The 19,508-nt window shown below is 45.5% G+C and overlaps 1 long non-coding RNA gene across 1 annotated transcript; it reads right to left on the reverse strand.

The window, feature by feature from the left end:
- Positions 1–261: 261 nt before the first annotated feature.
- On the reverse strand, positions 262–16,594 carry LOC128569909 (uncharacterized). The gene is made up of 3 exons (XR_008375481.1): positions 16,475–16,594; positions 16,233–16,313; positions 262–382 (listed from the first exon to the last, which is right to left on the reverse strand). It is a non-coding gene; the product is annotated as an uncharacterized LOC128569909 (long non-coding RNA).
- Positions 16,595–19,508: the final 2,914 nt, after the last annotated feature.

Consider the following 19,508-nt stretch of genomic DNA (forward strand, 5'->3'; position numbering starts at 1 on the left):
CATGGTAGAGGCACATAGAACAGAATCAAGAGAGGGCTGACTGAGCATTTCCATTGCTGCTGGGTGTTTTCAGATATACCAGCAAAGGTCTTATCTTTAACTGCTTATTTGCCTTTCTCTCCTACTAGAATGACCTTGTCCACCTTGGTAAATCTAAGCAGCAGATAGGTAAGTGAATGAATGAATGAACCCATAAAGCCCTCCTTACAGGATGTGAAGCCGAATTTTGGCTTTAATTTCCAAGTAATTGTTATTTTAACTCAGGCATTGTCTTTATTTGGAATGCACATTTACCTTGATGGCTGTGTATTCAAAATCCATCAAAAGGGGCAGCGCCAAAGCTCAAAGGGTAGGGCGCTGGTTCCAACCCAGCAGCCCTGACCTGCTTAAAAACAAAACAAAACAAACAAAAAAAATCCATTACAGGTCAATTGATCTTATTTACATGCAGTCATATTTAGCACTAAGAAAACAGGGGACCTTGAACCTAGTCCTTTGTTGGAACAAAAACTTCCCCTCTTCAAATTTTTACTCTGTAGACATACCATCGCTCCAAAAGAGAAAAAATACTACAGGAATCAAAATAAAAAGAAGGGTGGGAAGGAAAAAAGGGTAGAGGGCAGGAAGGCTCCTGCTCAAGCCAGCATAACTCCCACCTTCCCTGGAATATCGGATTTGTTTGCTTTCTTGCTGAAAGTTTAGCTGGCCTTCTTGTCTCATCTTTAATCGTTGAAATAAAAAAAAAAAAATTAAGACCGGACATGGTGGCTCACGCCTATAGTCCCAGTGCTGTGGGAACCGAGGCGGGTGGATTGCCTGAGCTTGGAGGTTCGAGACCAGCATGAGCAGAAGTGAGCCAGAGTGAAACCCCGTCTCTACCAAGAACAACAACAAAAAAACACTGGGCATCATGGTGGGCGTGTGTAATCCCAGCTACTTGGGAGGCAAAGGGAAAGAGAATCATCTAAAGGAAGAACAGAAAAAAATACAAAAATTAAAATTAAAAAAAAAACCTCAAACAAAGAAGAATGAATAAGCAAGCTGAAATCGAAAATTTAAAAAAAAAATTAAACATGGTTGAATTCCAACTATGTGCCATTGCTCTCGGCGCATTATCTTGTGTCATTTCATTCTCATCTCATTCATTCTATAGATGAGAAACAGGCTCAGAGAGGTTAGGGAGTTTGGCTTTAGGGACACATCTAGAAGGTGCCATTACATTTTTAAGGGAACTTGCAAATTCTCGCATTTTCTCTGATCTTCCCCCACCTCCTCACGCCCACCCAACTGAATGCTTATGAACACACGCCTTAATTATGCTTTACAGAAAGATTCCTGATGGGGAAAAGCCTATCTATTGAAACAGATAAATTCATAGCAGGGTTAACTCTGGGCATACACAGTCAAGAAAGTACACAGAAAGTTTCAACTGTATTTGGTAAAGTTTAATCTCTTAAGCTGGATGGTATTTATATGGGTGTTTTCATCTTGGATTTTACAAGTGTTCATTTGTCATAAATCTGTCATAATACATTTTAAGATTTAGCAGCATTGCCTGGCGCTTACTCCCAGTTCTTGCCACGCACACACATCCTTAAACGCACACACAGACACACACGGAGTCGTACTCCAATATATACTCACCCATAAACATTTGCACATCAACTTACATGCACTGAGTCACCAGAACCTACAGACTTGCTTATATTGGCAAGTACACACTTACACGCACACACAAACACACCGCCTGCCAGCCCCAAGCTCTGGTCACCACTCTTCTTCCATCAAGAGCAGCAGGGTCAGACACAGGGACCTTGAAGCCTAGGAAGTTGAGATGACACCAGCTGAGCCATAGGAACACCTGGAAGTGGGCAGGTTAAGGGTACACAGGGCCTGCCTTCAGAAGCTGGCACAGACGCAGATGTCACCAATGACCCCGGGGGCAGCATGTGGGCCCCCCCTGCCCCAGACAGATGTTCTCTAGACTCATCAGGGAAGGGACAGAGTTAAGGAGCAGAGGGAAGACTCTGGTCTTTCACAGTTCAGGGTGGGAAGCAGTAACTTGTGTGGGAAACAACCTCCTCAGAAACCATAGCAACGCCCATTTGGCGGCTCAGGATTGGACCCCGACCAGACATTTATTAAGCAGCCTCATAAGCTGTGGTCTCCAGAAGAACAATACCAAACTGATCAAATGTTAATAGCTTCAATCTGTTCCTCCTCACAGAACTCCCACCCATCCCCCACTCTCAACAGACTGTTCATTTCTGCTTCCCAGACTCAGCTGAAAACTGCCTTTGCTGCTATCAAACAGCCCAAGTTCAAGAAGGCCAAAGCCATGAAGCATGAGCAGGTGACTTAGGGCACACACATGGAAGGCAAATCAAACCAGGGGACCCTCAGGGCCCAAACAGGACCACTCTCAAGTTACTAAGTTGATACATTCCCAAGATCATCTGATCAAAAGTTCTCAATGTGGCTGCTTTTAAGAATTATCTGGTGAGCTTTTTTTAGAAAGAAAGAAAGAAGGAAAGAAAAGAAAGAAGGAAAGAAAGAAAGAAAGAAAGAGAGAGAGAGAGAGAGAGAGAAAGAGAGAGAGAAAGAGAGAGAGAAAGAGAGAGAGAAAGAGAGAAAGAAAGAGAGAAAGAAAGAGAGAAAGAAAGAGAGAAAGAAAGAGAGAAAGAAAGAGAGAAAGAAAGAAAGAAAGAAAGAAAGAAAGAAAGAAAGAAAGAAAGAAAGAAAGAAAGAAAGAAAGAAAGAAAAGAAAGAAAGAAAGAAAGAAAGAAAGAAAGAAAGAAAGAAAGAAAGAAATCCAATGTTTGAGTTCCACCCTAGTCTAATATCACCTCTATGGGGAAAGGCCTGATCATTTGTATTTTTTAAAGCTCCCCAGACAATTCTGATATACAGCCAGGGTTGAGAACAATTGAATAATTCCAATCTCCTATAAAGGAGAGAGTGGGGGACCCCAGAGAGGAACAGGGACATGCCCAAGATCACAGAGTTGGTGAGACACCATGCTGAGAATGGAATGCAGACATCCAACCTCAGCCCAAAGTCCTTTCTGTCTTTTTCTGGTCTGTAGCCCTCCATGTGAACTTAAAAAATGCACCCTTCTTCTTACTCACCATAAGTCCTGCTCTTTTCTACCGGGAGTTTGGCAGTGGGGAGGGTAGATAAAATGGATCCAAAAGGATACAAGAAAATGTACTTTTAACAAAAATTTAGGGTCCAGGGTGGCGCCTATGACTCAAAGGGGTAGGGCACTGGCCCCATATGCCTAAGGTGGTGGGTTCAAACCCAGCCCTGGCCAAAAACCACAAAAAAAAAAAAAAAAAATTAGGGTCCAGACATTCAAAACATCACAGCAGTTACACTGACTGGTTCCAGTATTTACCACGGTTAAGACAAAATTCATCCTGGCTCTCCATGCCCAAACCCCCAAGCTCCAAACCTGGGGGACATCTTCAGCCCTTCCAGCGCCATCACTGCCCCTGCACAGTGGGTCTCCAAGGTGCAAAGAGTCTGCCTCTTAAGGACACAGCTGCATCCCAGAAAACACTGGTCCCCCATCCATGCTGAGAGAGGATACCTGAGAAGGGTGAGGTCTAGGAGAACAGGTCTTCTCCAGAAGACCAAAGGGATACACCTGCTGGGTCCTCTCCATGGTGACTCAGCTCTTGGGAATTTGTAAACTTAACTTCCTGGAACTTGGAAATTTCCACTTCTGTGAAATCCTGTAGTTCTGTGGGATCTGGAATAGCATCTCCTGCTTGATTCAAACTGGCCAATGAGAAAGGTACCTGTGGGGTGGAACTTTTTTTTTTTATTATTATTATTTTTTTTTATTGTTGGGGATTCATTGAGGGTACAATAAGCCAGTTACACTGATTGCAATTGTTAGGTAAAGTCCCTCTTGCAATCATGTCTTGCCCCCATAAAATGTGACACACACTAAGGCCCCCACCCTCCTCCCTCCATCCCTCTTTCTGCTTCCCCCCCCATAACCTTAATTGTCATTCATTGTCCTCATATCAAGATTGAGTACATAGGATTCATGCTTCTCCATTTTTGTGATGTTTTACTAAGAATAATGTCTTCCACTTCCATCCAGGTTAATACGAAGGATGTAAAGTCTCCATTTTTTTAATGGCTGAATAGTATTCCATGGTATACATATACCACAGCTTGTTAATCCATTCCTGGGTTGGTGGGCATTTAGGCTGTTTCCACATTTTGGCAACGGTAAATTGAGCTGCAATAAACAGTCTAGTACAAGTGTCCTTATGATAAAAGGATTTTTTTCCTTCTGGGTAGATGCCCAGTAATGGGATAGCAGGATCGAATGGAAGGTCTAGGTTGAGTGCTTTGAGGTTTCTCCATACTTCCTTCCAGAAAGGTTGTACTAGTTTGCAGTCCCACCAGCAGTGTAAAAGTGTTCCCTTCTCTCCACATCCACGCCAGCATCTACAGTTTTGAGATTTTGTGATGTGGGCCATTCTCACTGGGGTTAGATGATATCTCAGGGTTGTTTTGATTTGCATTTCTCTAATATATAGAGATGATGAACATTTTTTCATGTGTTTGTTAGCCATTCGTCTGTCGTCTTTAGAGAAAGTTCTATTCATATCTCTTGCCCATTGATATAAGGGATTGTTGGCTTTTTTCATGTGGATTAATTTGAGTTCTCTATAGATCCTGGTTATCAAGCTTTTGTCTGATTGAAAATATGCAAATATCCTTTCCCATTGTGTAGGTTGTCTCTTTGCTTTGGTTATTGTGTCCTTAGCTGTACAGAAGCTTTTCAGTTTAATGAAGTCCCATTTGTTTATTTTTGTTGTTGTTGCCATTGTCATGGCAGTCTTCTTCATGAAGTCTTCCCCCAGGCCAATATCTTCCAGTGTTTTTCCTATGCTTTCTTGGAGGATTTTTATTGTTTCATGCCTTAAATTTAAGTCCTTTATCCATCTTGAATCAATTTTTGTGAGTGGGGAAAGGTGTGGGTCCAGTTTCAGTCTTTTACATGTAGACATCCAGTTCTCCCAACCCATTTATTGAATAGGGAGTCTTTCCCCCAAGGTAAGTTCTTGTTTGGTTTATCAAAGATTAGGTGGTTGTAAGATGTTAGTTTCATTTCTTGGTGTTCAATTCGATTCCAAGTGTCTATGTCTCTGTTTTTGTGCCAGTACCATGCTGTCTTGACCACTATGGCTTTGTAGTACAGACTAAAATCTGGTATGCTGATGCCCCCAGCTTTATTTTTGTTACTAAGAACTGCCTTAGCTATACGGGTTTTTTTCCGGTTCCATACAAAACGCAGAATCATTTTTTCCAAATCTTGAAAGTATGATGTAGGTACTTTGATAGGAATGGCATTGAATAGGTAGATTGCTTTGGGAAGTATAGACATTTTAACAATGTTAATTCTTCCCATCCATGAGCATGGTATGTTCTTCCATTTGTTAATATCCTCTGCTATTTCCTTTCTGAGGATTTCACAGTTTTCTTTATAGAGGTCCTTCACCTCCTTCGTTAGGTATATTCCTAGGTATTTCATTTTCTTTGAAACTATGGTGAAGGGAGTTGTGTCCTTAATTAGCTTCTCATCTTGACTGTTATTGGTGTATACAAAGGCTACTGACTTGTGGACATTGATTTTATATCCTGAAACATTACTGTATTTTTTGATGACTTCTAGGAGTCTTGTGGTTGAGTCTTTGGGGTTCTCTAAGTATAAGATCATGTCGTCAGCAAAGAGGGAGAGTTTGACCTCCTCTGCTCCCATTTGGATTCCCTTTATTTCCTTGTGTTGCCTAATTGTATTGGCTAGAACTTCCAGCACTATGTTGAATAGTAAAGGTGACAGAGGACAACCTTGTCTGGTTCCAGTTCTAAGAGGAAAAGCTTTCAGTTTTACTCCATTCAGTAAAATATTGGCTGTGGGTTTGTCATAGATAGCTTCAATCAGTTTTAGAAATGTGCCACCTATGCCTATACTCTTCAGTGTTCTAATTAGAAAAGGATGCTGGATTTTATCAAATGCTTTTTCTGCATCTATTGAGAGGATCATGTGATCTTTATTTTTGCCTCTGTTAATATGGCGGATAACGTTTATGGACTTGCGTATGTTAAACCAGCCTTGCATCCCTGGGGTGGAACTTTTTGACTGTCGATAAAAAGGGAAAGACCAAGCCAGTCGGGGAGCGCGGCCATTTTCAATTCTTCTATGTTGTAAGCTCCCGGCCAGTGAATAGAGCCCTTCCTCTTATAAACATGGTGTTTGGGAACACTTTCTCTCTGTTGGGCCTCATCTTTCTGCAACAATACCACCAGCCTCTCCCATTTATAATGCCTCCAGAGTCTCCCAACTGGTCTCCCTGTGTGGACAGGTGTTCTCCAAGCCATCCTCCAGAGTCACCAAAATATCTCTTCTAGAGCATACATCTGCTTCTGTTGCCCTTTACCCAGAACCTCAAAAACAGGCCCTTACCTCTGGGTTTGTCTGCATCAGGCAACCAAGAGAGGCAGAGCTGAGAGACCCCTGTGAGGGGCAGTGGAGCCTATCCTGGCAGATGTCAGGGATGACTTCTCCTGAACAAAGGATGGGGTGCTTAATCTGATGGTTGTGAGCGGGAAGGGAGTCCAAAAAAGGGGGAGGAAGGATGTTCTAGACAGAGGGAACAATGGTATGCACAAATACTTTGGGTAGTGCGGTGCACAGCCAGGCACCCAGGGAGCAAGGAAAGACGGTCACACGATGCGGCAGTTCAAGGGTCAGATCATGCCTGTTAAGTCATGGATTTGGGGTGAGCCTTTGGATTTTAGAAAACTGTCCCAGTGTTTCCAGACTCAGGGATTTCCAGGGATGCCAAGACGTGGAGGGACAAGAGGAGGGTGACCAAGGCTGGCACCCAGGTCTCTGGCCTCCACTGCTGGGTGGAGAGGACAGTACCAGGATTGGAGGGAGGATGAGAAAGTCAGTGGCTGAGTTTGGAAAGTCAGGCCAACGTCCAGGCAGAAATGTCAGAGGCTCCTGGTTATACCAGTCTGAGTCTGGAGGTCTTTGAAGAAAGCTTTGGGAGCTGTCAGCACAGAGGTATTCATTGACACATGGTCACAGGTTAGGCCACCTAAAGCTGACAGATAAAGTAAATCCTGGCTCTGAGGAGTCCCAGTGCATAAAGAGCTGGTGGTGATTGGTGACAGCAGGTGAAGGAGGCTGAGAAAGGGCAGCCAAGGCTCTCACGAGCCTGTGGGGTCTCCAAGGATGAGAAGCCAGAGTGTCAGCAGGATAGAATGTTCCACCACGCCCAGTGCTGCTGCAAAGTGGAGTCCCAACACTGGGAAATGCCCACTGACTGGGGAGTGTGGAGGTCATGACGACTGTAAAGCAACGAGGATAGAAGGGGCCTGAGTGAGTGGGAAGGAAGGAGACACAGACTGTGCACACAGCACGAAGCAGTTATTTGGGAGATTTAGATGGAAGAGAAATAATAGGGCAGGAACTGAAGAAATACGTAAGGGTTAGGGAGAGTTTGCTCTGAGGTGAGGGGCTTAGGTGTGGTTAAACCCTGATGGGGAGGATCCAGGGGGGAGGAAGGATCAGAAGACACTGGAAAAAGAAGGGCTAATTTCCCTCCCCATGACATACTGCCTCCTGCAGGCTCTGTACCCCCACTGTGCCAAACCCCCCCATACTCCCCACCCTGCTAGGTAATAACGCTTGCTGGGATCAAAGGGCCACCCTGGGAAGCCTTCCACCCTCACACACGTCTACCAGGGCACCCAAATCTGGCTGGTTCCCATGGTACCTATTCGACTGAATGGGGAGCTCACCAAAGGCCAGAAGCTCACGTGGAAACTTACTTAGCCTGGGGCATTGGCTGGCCCAGGACGCCTGCTCAGGAAACACCTGTAGCAGGAATGAATGACTGAATGATGTTACTAATGAATAATGATGAACTCTAAGATGCACATGGGCACCCATGAGGATAGTCTGGGTTGGCACAAGGGGTGATCTCCGTTCCCCAGAAGCAAGGCCCTGAAAGAACCCGGTTCCTGCGTCCGCAGAAGGGAGGAGAGGGAGGGTTGGAGGAGCCTGTGGTGGACTGCTCACGAGCCACATTCTGCCCTCCATTGTTCCTGAACAGTGGAAAGTACAACATCACCAGGGCCCATGTGTTCTTCCCTCCTCCCCAAGCTCAGCAGGGAGGGAACAGATGGGGATAATTTATGCCCACACCCTTCCCTCGCAGCCCTGGCACTGGGGTAAGGGGGTGTAGGGGCAGAGACCCACCCAGGTTCCACACACTTCTCTCAGCATCTCTGCAAGAGAGACACAGCGGGGAACGGCAAGGAGAGCAGGAGAGGACAGGCCAAGGGGAGGAAAGGGAGAGAAAGGAAGGGAGGGGACTGCCACTTGGGAGTGACCATGGAATTCCAGCCCATGTCCCAGCTGGGCGCACACATCAGCTCAGCACATTTCTGCAAGGAGCAGGCTCTTGCACCTGCTTCAAAGACTAAGCCACTGAGGCTCCGAGAGATGAAGGAACTGCTCCAAGGTCACCCAGCTGCAGAGTGGCTCAGAGCTAGGATCCTAATCCAGGTCTATCAGGGTCCCAAAACAGCACCCTCCCCTATAGATGCCCTGCAGAGGAAGTCACATCTTCAGGCCTGTCTCTACCCCCCTCATGGATCACCTAAGGTGATGGGTGAAAGGATCATTGAGGCCCAGGGTCCTGCTGAAGAAGGCTGGACATGGATGCCAAGGTTGTAGAAAGCTCACCTAGACAAGCTGGAGATGGCAGAGCTGGAGGAGAATAGGAAGAGGCAAGGGGCCAAGTCCTGGCAGCACGGGCTCCGGCTTGGAGGCAAACACTCCGAAGGTGGCAGTCCTCTAGCTCACCCTCAAGGCTGGGATATTCTGAGGAAGGCTGCACTCCAAGTCACCAAAACTTACCTTCCCAGACTCTTGCTTTTTTTTTTTTTTTGAGACAGTGTCACAGTGTCACCCTTGGTAGAATGCACTGTGGCGTCATAGCTCACAGCAACTTCAAACTCTTGGGCTCATGAGATTCTCTTGCCTTAGCCTCCCCAGTAGCTGGGACTATAGGCACCGCCACAACATCTGGCTAATTTTTTGAGACAGGGTCTCACTCTTGCTCAGGTTGGTCTTGAACTCCTGAGCTCAGGCGATCCACCGGCCTCAGCCTCCCAAAGTGCTGGGATTACAGGCGTGAGCCACTGCTCCTGGCTCCCTCTTTCCTTTTCATTCAATGGCAGTTGAGGCAGCTGGCACAGACCACATATGTGGCAGTCCCTCGATCCTCAGCGTACTAGCAGTATGTCTGTGGGCAAGTCATGCGACATCCCAGCCCCAGTTTCTTTATCCATAAAGTGGGGCTGTGAGAAGGAGGTGGCTGAATCCAACTGCAATTATGTCTGTTGAGCCCATTCAGTGTCGTTTTGGTTTGGTTTCCTTTTGCTCTATCAGATCAGTTGTCACTTGGAAATGTCAAGACCCTGCACCAAAAAGTGCAGATTCCCAGCTCCTCTGGATAATCGGAGTGGGTGCGACTTAGGTGAGCCTTGGCCCATGGATACAGTTTAGGGAGGAGATACACACTTCAGTTTTCCACTGTCCCACCTCTCCTTCCCTGACTCATCAATGTCACCTTCCCCTGGGTTTATAGCATTTGCTGCCCTGCTTTGAAAACAATTTTGACCATAGCCCTAAAACTCAACTTGTTCTGGTTCATCAACATCTCCCCAGATCCCAGCAGGCGGCCTGGTACCCAGCAGGTGCTCAGCTACTCATTTATATGTTGAGCTCCTGCTCCTTGTAGCAACTGCCTGAGATGCTGGAGACTTGAGCAATGAACAAGCCAGATATGTTTATATTATGCTCACAACACATTCCATGAGACCAGCTCTATTATTATGTCCAGAGAACAGGTGAGATAGGGAAAATGAGGCACAGAGAAGGTGAGGAATTTGCATAAGATTCCAAGATAAAGAGAAGGACTCAAACGTACTGATTTGGCTCTACAACCAACCAATACTCTGAACCAGGAGTCTGCAAACTACAGCCTATAGGCCAAATCTTGCCTTCCACCTGTTTTTATAAATAAAGTTTTATTGGAGCACAGCCACTTGTTACATTGTGACTGCTTTCACACAATATTGGCAGAGCTGAGTGGTTGCAACAAAGATTCCATGGCCCCTTAAAGTGTTAAATATGAACTATATAACCCTTATAGAAAAAGTTCACTGGCCAGTACTCTGAACCACTATATCAGCATCCAATCTTCACGAGAGGTCATTGTCATAAAATTTACACTGAAGAGGAGGGGGCAGACAATTTTTAAAATACATAAAAGAGACACATATTATAGTAGAGAGGACCTTGGTAGCTCCTATATTGAATGCCCAGAGAAGAATTTTGTTAAAAGGTCATTAAGCTGAGATCTGAATGATAAGGACCCAGTCACACTGAGACAGAGAGAAGAGATTTCCAGGTAGCCTGCTAGGACAAAGGCTTGCATCAGGGACAAAGAGCCAGCACGCTCAAAACCTGGCAGGTGAGAAGGAGGGCACGAGTAGAAAAGGGGCTGACAAAGAAGGACTTCCTGAAAACACATGACTGGATGGATGAGTTGAGCGGGCCTGAAAGAGCCTCAATCCCCCCTCTGACATTTACTGGTTTACCACGTCCAGACCCTTTCCTTTAAACTGGCAGGGACTAGGAGGTCCCTGGACTATGAAATATATTCTCACTGTGAGTCGCCCTTCTGGGACAGGCATGGGTCAGAGGCAATAAAAGATGTGAAGGAAAAGTTCTTTGCAACAACGACAACCCAAGACAGCCCCGAGACTTCACGGTGGTCCCTGACGTGTGTGCTGGAGGGAGCCGGGAGCTTCGTCACCCTGGAGTCCTGGCTGGACCAGAGAAGCCCAGGCCCGAGGCTCCTTTCCCAGTCAGGCTGACTCACAGGAGGATGCCTCCCTGTCACACAGCCCTTGGCAAGTGAACAAGCATTGCCAGAAGGAAAGGTGGCGGGGGAGGGAGGGAAGCACTAGGATAAAAGTCCCAGGTACTTCACTCCAAGGGGTCATTGAGTGTGTTGGGAGACTATAAGCAGAAGGCCAGGAAGGCAAACTGTGTATGGGTGTGTCTGTCTCTCTGTCTCTCTGTCTCTCTCTGATGCCACTGGGAAGCTGGGGCCAAAGTGGGCGTCTGGGTCCTAATGTGACGGAAACAAACTAGGTTTTCTCCCCGTTGTGTGTTCAGCCCCTTGGGCTGTGCTGCTGTGGGAATCTCAGCACCTGTCCCCATGACTGGCACGTCAATCTGTAAGGATTTGAAAAGGAAATAAGGGAATGATGCATAAATGGAAGGTTTGGAGTCTGCCAGCTCCTTCAATATCCAAGTCTGTGACCTGGGGAGAGAGGTCAGATCTCAGGGTCCTTAAAACTAAATAGGGGATAGTACCTACCCTGCTCTGGCCCAGAGGTTTGGGTGGAAGAGAGGAAAGACAAGCTGATATTTGTGGTACTGATTCTAACGGCCCTCTGACGTTGGTTCCCTTCTTTTCTCTGTTTTAGAACCCCATAATATCAGCTGGGTACACAGCCACCCAGAATAAATTATAGCCTGCCTCACTGCTATGTTTGGCCAAGCAAGTAATTTCTGACAATGGGATACAACTAGAAAAGTCGTGTGCTGCCTCTAGGAAGTGTGTGTAAGGTGGGCTCTCCTCCCTCCTGCTTTCTGAAATGCAGATTTAGAGGCTGGACCTTCAATAGTATCCTGGACCATGAGGTGACCTTGAGAATAGCAACCGGACAGAAGGAGCCTTGGCCGCTGATACAATGTCACATGCCAACCCTGCACTGGATCACTTCTGGACTTTTACATGAAAAAGAAAAACACTCGGGCAGTGCCTGTGGCTCAGGGAGTAGGGTGCTGGCCCTATATACTGGAGGTGGTGGGTTCAAACCCAGCCCCAGCCAAAAACTGCAAAAAAAAAGAAAAAAGAAAATAAACTCTCTCACTTACTACGTTATACTTGCTAAGGGTTTGGAGGAGGGGCAATGTGTCAGATGCCTGCATCTGAATCCAGTCCTTCCCAACCAGTTCTCATCCACACCAGCACACACATTCTAGGGTCGCGTACTGTGTTCTCAGGTCTCATGAACAGTGTGGTGAGCACTGCTCCCCAAGTTACTGTTTCTCTTTCCTTCTGAGGACCCCTCTGCCCTGGCACTGAATTGCCTCCCATGCCCCCAAACCTCCCCTGTTTCCCAGTTCTCCTTCAGTGAGGTCCTAAACCCCGTGGGATGCTCTCAGTGGGCTCTGTCCCTGCACATATAACAGCGACTCTGCCACAGAGTCAGAAACACAGGAACATCCCCATAAACGCACAAAGATGAGAATGTTTCCAAAAGCAGAGCCCAAATTTATGTACAGACCAAGTCCAGCTGGGTGATTCAGCACCAGCAGCCTGTAAAGAAATCCATGTATGCACTTGTCCAGTGTGTACCCACGGGATGCCTTCTCCAGCCAGGGCCCTGTGCCAGTCCCTGCAGGCCAGAGGGCAGGAGAAGGCCCCATCCCTGGGAACCAGGAGCCAGCATCCAAATGAGGAGCTAACGTTCACATGAAGCAAGACACAGTGCTATTCATTCATTCATTTAGCAAATACAGCAGAAATTCCATAGTTCACCAGCTCCCTGCACTGACCACCTCCTTAGGTTGACCTAATTTCATGCACCACACCTAGTGTCAGTACAGTAGGCCTCGTTCCTTAATTGACCATCTCCGTGTGTTAACCAGTTTGTTACAGTCCCTTGGGTGGTCATCTTACAGAGGTTCTATGTACTTGTTGAGCACCTACTGTGTTTCAGGAAAAGGGCTAAGCTTATCGAGAATAGGCAGCATATAGAAAAGAAAGGAAATTAGGAATTCGGCCCGGCGCTGCCAAATGAACATAAAACACCCATCTTCACCCCTTCAGTCTCCCAAAGGCCAAGCATCCCCCAAACTCCCTCACTTTGAAACCCACATTTTTCTAACAATGAAAGGGATAACAAGGCTTAATGAATGGACTTGAATTTCTAGGAACTGACCATAGAGAGGGAAGAAGAAGTCCGTGGTAGTGGGAAGACACCAGAGGTCTCCTGTGTGGTGGAAGGTGTGAGTCTGGGATATAAGGTGGGCCCTGCAGCCCTAAGCCTCAATGTGCTCACCTTTAAAATGGTCTGCTGGCTGCCACCAGGCACATCGGAGATGGAGACCTGGCTCAGCACCACCCAGACAGCTCAACGGTGTGAGCCTGGGGACTTTGTCTAATGTTTTTGTACAACAGAAAAGATGCCCTACCATCCACGTCTCTACTAGGAGGATAAACTGCTCTCTGTGGGAAATAAGAAGAAAGAGCTGAAGTGCTGGGGGGGGTGGGGGCAGCCTGCCATCCTCCCGCTCTATAGCAACCTGTCTATTTGTTCTTTTCTTTCCCTTCCCACCCTTTCCCTCCCTCTCCCTCGCCCGCCCCCACCCCCTCCCTGCCTCCTCCCTCCATTCCTCTTTCCCTTCCCTTCCCTTTTTTCTTTCATTTGTTCTTTGAGTGGAGGTATAATATGCATAATACACAAGTGCCTTCCCCTTTCTGGGCCTCAGTTGGCCTAGGAAGATTCTGCTGTTCTGTCCCTATTCAGAAGAAGCCAACTGTGACATTAAACTAGAGGATTTCCTGGACTTCTCTCGAGTGTGACTTAGCAGCCTAGTTTTCTATTTGCAGGGCATTTAACAATCAATCATCTCAGAACAATATCCAAGTAAGCATTTTATCAGGGACGTTACGGGAGGAGTGGCCACTGCCAGAACGGGACAGACCAGGCATGGAGCGCGGCCCAGTCAGCGCATTTAGAGGCCTGAATTCCAGCCGCACTTGCCCCACAGCAGCCAATCGTGCGGCCCCTACTGTATCCAGAAGCCTCATTAAGTCTGTTTTATAACTCTTTTTTGACAAGTGAGTCCTTTAAAACAGGTTTCCTCATTGTGCAGAGGGTGAAGTTCAATCCAAACATTTGTCTGCAGAAGAAACTAGGTGGACCCAACTGCCAGGGGATTGCCATAAACTCTGCTCACACTCTGGGGCCCTAGGAAGGAGGGGCTTCTTCAAGACACCCTGTCAATGGCTCCACTTAGAATAATAACACAATACAAAGAGCAAAAAACCCAGTGTCCCAATACCTCCTAGCTGCCTACACTTGCAATATTTTCAACATTGCAAACTCAGTGTTACTATGTTAGTTCTCTGAATGAAAAGCTATATTTTCATCCAAAGCCACATAGCTGGACAGGGCTAATCCACTATTCAAATTCTTGTCCATCTGGTGCCAAAGCCTTAACTCTTTCCATTCCACCTGCCAGTGGGTGGAATGGAGGGTGATCACTGGGACTGGCTTCCCCAGCAGCCCAGCTCTTTAGGAGTCTTTGAGAGCCTAAGTTACCATATTCTTTCTTGGATCCCCAAAGAAGACCAGCCACCTACGTAGCCTGGTCTTGGAATTGTGTGTGGTCTGGGAAGCTGACTTGGAGTGGAATCCTCCATCCATGAGGACAGGGCGGCCACAGGCCCTGTGGCAAAGGGACTCACTCCCCCTGTGGCAGTCAGGCTGCACATTTCAAAGTATGCCTATAAAGTTTGTTATACCCAATAAGATGAGATGGGCCTCCCTGATGACTCCTGAGCCCTGCCAGAGTCACAAACAATCACTTCTTAAGGGAAGGTTAAGGGGGGGCGCACCAGACCTGAAGGGCAGAGGGGGACCCACAAGTTAAGGAAAACCCACTTCGCATAGGCTCCTAGAAAGAGATTTCTTGAACTTCCCTGATAGCATCAATGCTTGTCTTAGAGGGCAGAAGTCAGGCTGTTTACCAAGGTCGCACCAGGTCCAAGACTTGCCTGTCCTCTCAGGGCAGCCATCTCGCCCCTATCCTTCACCACCTGCCCACAGCCAGTGCTTGGCCACACGGAGAAGTGAGCATTGCTCACCGCTTTGACTCTCCTGGGACCGTGCTGTGTGTATTCTTCCCTCTGTTTGCAATGTCTTTTCCACCCCAATCTGTGCATCCTTCAAGGCTAGTCTAATTGTCACCTCCTCAGGGAGGCCTTTCCAGGGTCCCCTGGTCCCTCTATCTGCCCAGTACTCTGTGTCCCTAGGCAAAGTACTTAGCCATTTCATGGCTTAGTTCTCATCTTTGTAAGTTAAGATAATGATAGTACCCATCCCACGAGTGGACGTGAAGAGTCTAGGAGATGAAACAAGTTAGTGTTTAAATGAGGCCTAGCCAGACTATGTTTGGTATCTTCAACCATTGTCACCATTTTTACCCAGCCTGGATTGCAGGGACCCAGGAGGGAATTTGCCAGCAGGAGCTGTAACCACATGGCTTAGCCTTCAAGCTTCTGTGCAGCAAAGGCCTCCTTAGCTACCGCAGCAGAGGGGCTATGTACACGGCCCCCTGTCTAGCAATGATCTGTCTACAACAGTGTTTTTCAACCTTTATCTCATGGCACACTTGAACCTACAGTTAAACCTTTTTTATCTCACTGCACATTTGAAATATGTGGATCCAAAAAAAGAGTAAAAAAAAGAATATACTTATATGCTTTGAACTTCTTTTAAAAATAATTTAATTAATAACCTTTAAAAATGTTTATGGCACACCTAAGATCCTCTCATGGCACACTGTTCTCCCATCACCCTGAGCTCAGGACCATCTCTGAATCTGGATGCTGGCTGCAGCAGTAATTAAAGAATGCTGACAGAAAACTTGTTCTCGTCAGTAATTCCTGGAGAAATGCCCTGTTCACGAAGCGCAACTCCAGTAAGAAAGGGGATAGTGATAGTCTCAAGTAGAAGCTTCATGATTTGCTGTCGGCTGTCGTCCATGGAAGTTGGAAAGAGGTAAGAATTCTCTATCTCAGCTTTCACAGATCTGCTGTATCACATTTTTGGCAAAAACCTGAAAAATCCTCTAGTCCAACCCCCATTAGATGCTTAAATCAACCCCAGCGACAGGGTTCTCACTATCTGCCAAAATAACCCATTCCTTATTCCATATCTCTGCTTTTTTCATTAGTCATGCTTCTTTCTGCCCCTTGAGCCCCATCGAATCTGTCTGCTTCCTCCTCCCAGGATAGAGATTTTGAAGCAAGGCTTACCCTTTTAGCCCCTTCTTGCCTCTAAAGAGGAAAGAAGTGCAGGACTCAGAGCTCTGGGAAGAACTTCTGGTTGGCTCCAATCTGCAAAAACAGCAAGTCAGACTCTCAGAACCACCTGGGGAAGTTCAGCTCCTCCACCTTACAGAGGAAACTTGAGGCCATAGACGTGCAATAATTTACCCAAGCCTTCTGATTCCCAGTAGAACAACACAACCGTGTTTGTCGACAACAATAAACAATACCTTCATTGTTGTTATTGTTTTCCCTGGTAGCAGTATCCCAGGATGAACTCATGTTGGACTTTGGTCTGAGAATTTTGATATCTTCATCAATGATGTCAGTTATTAACCTTGGAACTCCTCCTAGTAAACAAGTAGGTAATAAAAACTAATTTAATAAACAAATAAATAAGTCAACCAAGGAAATCCTTAGAAACAGAAAGTGGATTAGTAGTTGCCAAGGTGGGGGGAAGGACATGATTGCTAACAGGCAGGTACAAGATTTCTTTGGGGGTGATTAAAAATGTTCTGCAAATTGATAATGGTGATGGTTGTACAACTCAGGGAACATGCTAAGAAAACCACCAGACGGTGTATTAATAAGGGTGAATCTTATGGTCTATGAATTATATTTCCAAAAAGCTATAATTTTTTTATAATCCCTTATGGTCCTTTATGTTTTTTTTCTGTGTTTCTTTTTTTTAATTGTTTGGGTTTCATTGAGGGTACAAAGAATTAGGTTACACTGATTGCATTTGTTAGATAAAGTCCTTCTTATGCTTGTGTAAAAAGCTGTATTTAAAAAAATAATAATAATAATAAAGAAACTGCCAGCTCTCAAACTTTCTTCAGCTTGGTAGCCTTTTTCTTTTCTTTTTTTTTAGTGTCCTTGATAAACAGATTATCAAAGAAATCTTAGGGATTAGAGGATTGATATACTAGTTAGAACAAACCTTAGAAATTCTTCATTGGGTATTTTCTAAACTTCTTTTTCCAAGTCAACATTCCAAAAAATGAACTCCATCACAGTCGCTTATATTCTAAGATGTGAACTCCCAGGCTCCAAGTTCGGAGCACTGAGTGTCTTAAGTAATCCTCTTACTTAGTCTTCCCAGAAATATTTAAGGTCGTATTTCTCCAACCTGAGCACATGTCAGAATCACCTGGAAACCTTGTTAAAATACTGGAGATCACTGAACTCCACCCTCAGAGTTTCTGGTTTACTAGCTAAGGGGCGGGAATCAAGTTCCAGGTGATGTAGTTACTACTGACCTAGGAACCCCACACCACACTTTGAGAACCACTGCTATATGGAGCAAGTCTCCTGTTTTACAAATGAAAAAAACTAATGCTTAGAAAGATTCAGTCAATTGCCTAGAATCACATGATGTGGCAGACAGTATTCTAAGTTGACCTAATAGCATTTCTCAAATCTCTTCTCTCGGGTGGCGCCTGTGGCTCAAGGAGTAGGGCACCAGTCCCATGTGCCGCAGGTGGCAAGTTCAAACCCAGCCCCGGCCAAAAACCACAAAAAAAAAACAAACAAACAAAAAAAAAAAACCTCTTCTCTCTTCCAAAATAGAGGTTGAACCACTCACAGTTCTTTGCAAGCATCCCTTTATAGCTAGGGAAGCCTGGGCCATGTGATTCCTACCAGTATCTTCTTACTTCCTAAAACACTGACAAGATGCCGGGAAATGTGTTCTTTCTCCTACAAAAGCAACATGCTTTTGTAGAAGAACAAAGCAACCTGGTCCTCAATGACTGGCAGCTGGACCAAAGATCTCAACTCTACCAAAGTCCTTCTTGTTATATGTGAAAAGAAGCTGCTATTGGTTTAAGCCGTGGTTAGTCAATCATTCTATTACTTAGAGCTGATATTATCCCAAAGAATGCACAGATATTGTCAATATTGGGGTTAGGATTTTCACCTAAGTCTATCTCACCTCAGATATATCTTTTTCTGTTCCATATTGCCATTGGAAGTGGAATTTGGGGTTGTGAAGTATTCAACACAGCCTAAGAAATCTCTTAACTTCCTTTTAATCATGTTCCTCAAAGAGAAGTGGGTTGAATGATTAGCCTCAATCTCAAGCAAAGGAATTAAATGTGGTTTGAATCTAACCATTGTACAAGTGATCCAAGCAAAACCAGGCACAGCATGGTCCAACCACCCGCAGCATTACCTGGGAGCTGGTTATAAACACAGACTCTGTAACCCCACCTCAGACCTACCCAATCAGAATGCATGTGTTAACAAGATGTCCAGGGATTTCATAGTCTCAAAGTTCGCACAGAGTTCTAATTCAATCAATTGTTCCCAAGACTGAGCATTAGAAGAATCACCTGGAAATGTAAAAAACCAAAACAAATAAAAAACACAAAAAACAGAGTCCTAGATCTTACCCTAGAGTTACTGAATCAAAACTCTGCTTGGAAAGAAACCACATCCCTAGTTCTTTACATTATTTCATTAGGGACCATCTTGAGAAACTGATTAAAGCTATGACCCTTCTTCCAGAGAACTAAATACATACACATAACATTTTGCATCCAATTTCAAGTACTCACAGGACACTGAAGCCCACCCAGAGTCCTCCTAGGACCTGTGAACTCTCAAAAAGGAACCCTGTCTACATGTCTGGGCAGTTACAAAAATGCATTCAGGATCCTAATGAGAACAGGCAACTCAGCTCCAGTCATCTGGGTGAGCAATGGTTAGTTCTCACCTGAAGATGGTTTATGTAACCAGATAGAGACCAAGGTCACAATTCAATTAGCAGCTTCTGGAACAAATGCAGCTTTGTGCTCGCTGGACTTTCTCATCACCCCAGATTACAGAGCTATTCATTTCATTTTCACCAAATTAACCTAATCCACATGAAGGGTGACTTCCTGCTCAACCACTGCCCACAAGGATGCCATGGAGGCAGGTGCCTCATTCAATTAGAAGATTTTGAAAAATCCATGCAGAAAACAGTCTTCAAAACAAGATATTCAACAAGCAGGGGCAGAGTATCACCATCTCCTCCAACCAGCTGGGCAGACCTACTCTCTCTCCATCTACATGTTTTCACTGCCACACTTATTTCAGCATTATGTCATGTAATTGATTATCTGTTCTTTCAGCAGATGGAGCTTCCTAGAGGTGAATGAAAGTTTTCATCATGATAGTACTATACCTATACCTGGTATAGGACCTGCTACAAAGTAGTAACTCAAGAGATGATGGGGTGGGTGAGTTGATGGATGGATGGACAGATAAGGAAAGAAAGAT

This window comes from Nycticebus coucang, chromosome 2 (genome assembly GCF_027406575.1).
Source record: "Nycticebus coucang isolate mNycCou1 chromosome 2, mNycCou1.pri, whole genome shotgun sequence".
Taxonomy (NCBI): Eukaryota; Metazoa; Chordata; class Mammalia; order Primates; family Lorisidae; genus Nycticebus; species Nycticebus coucang.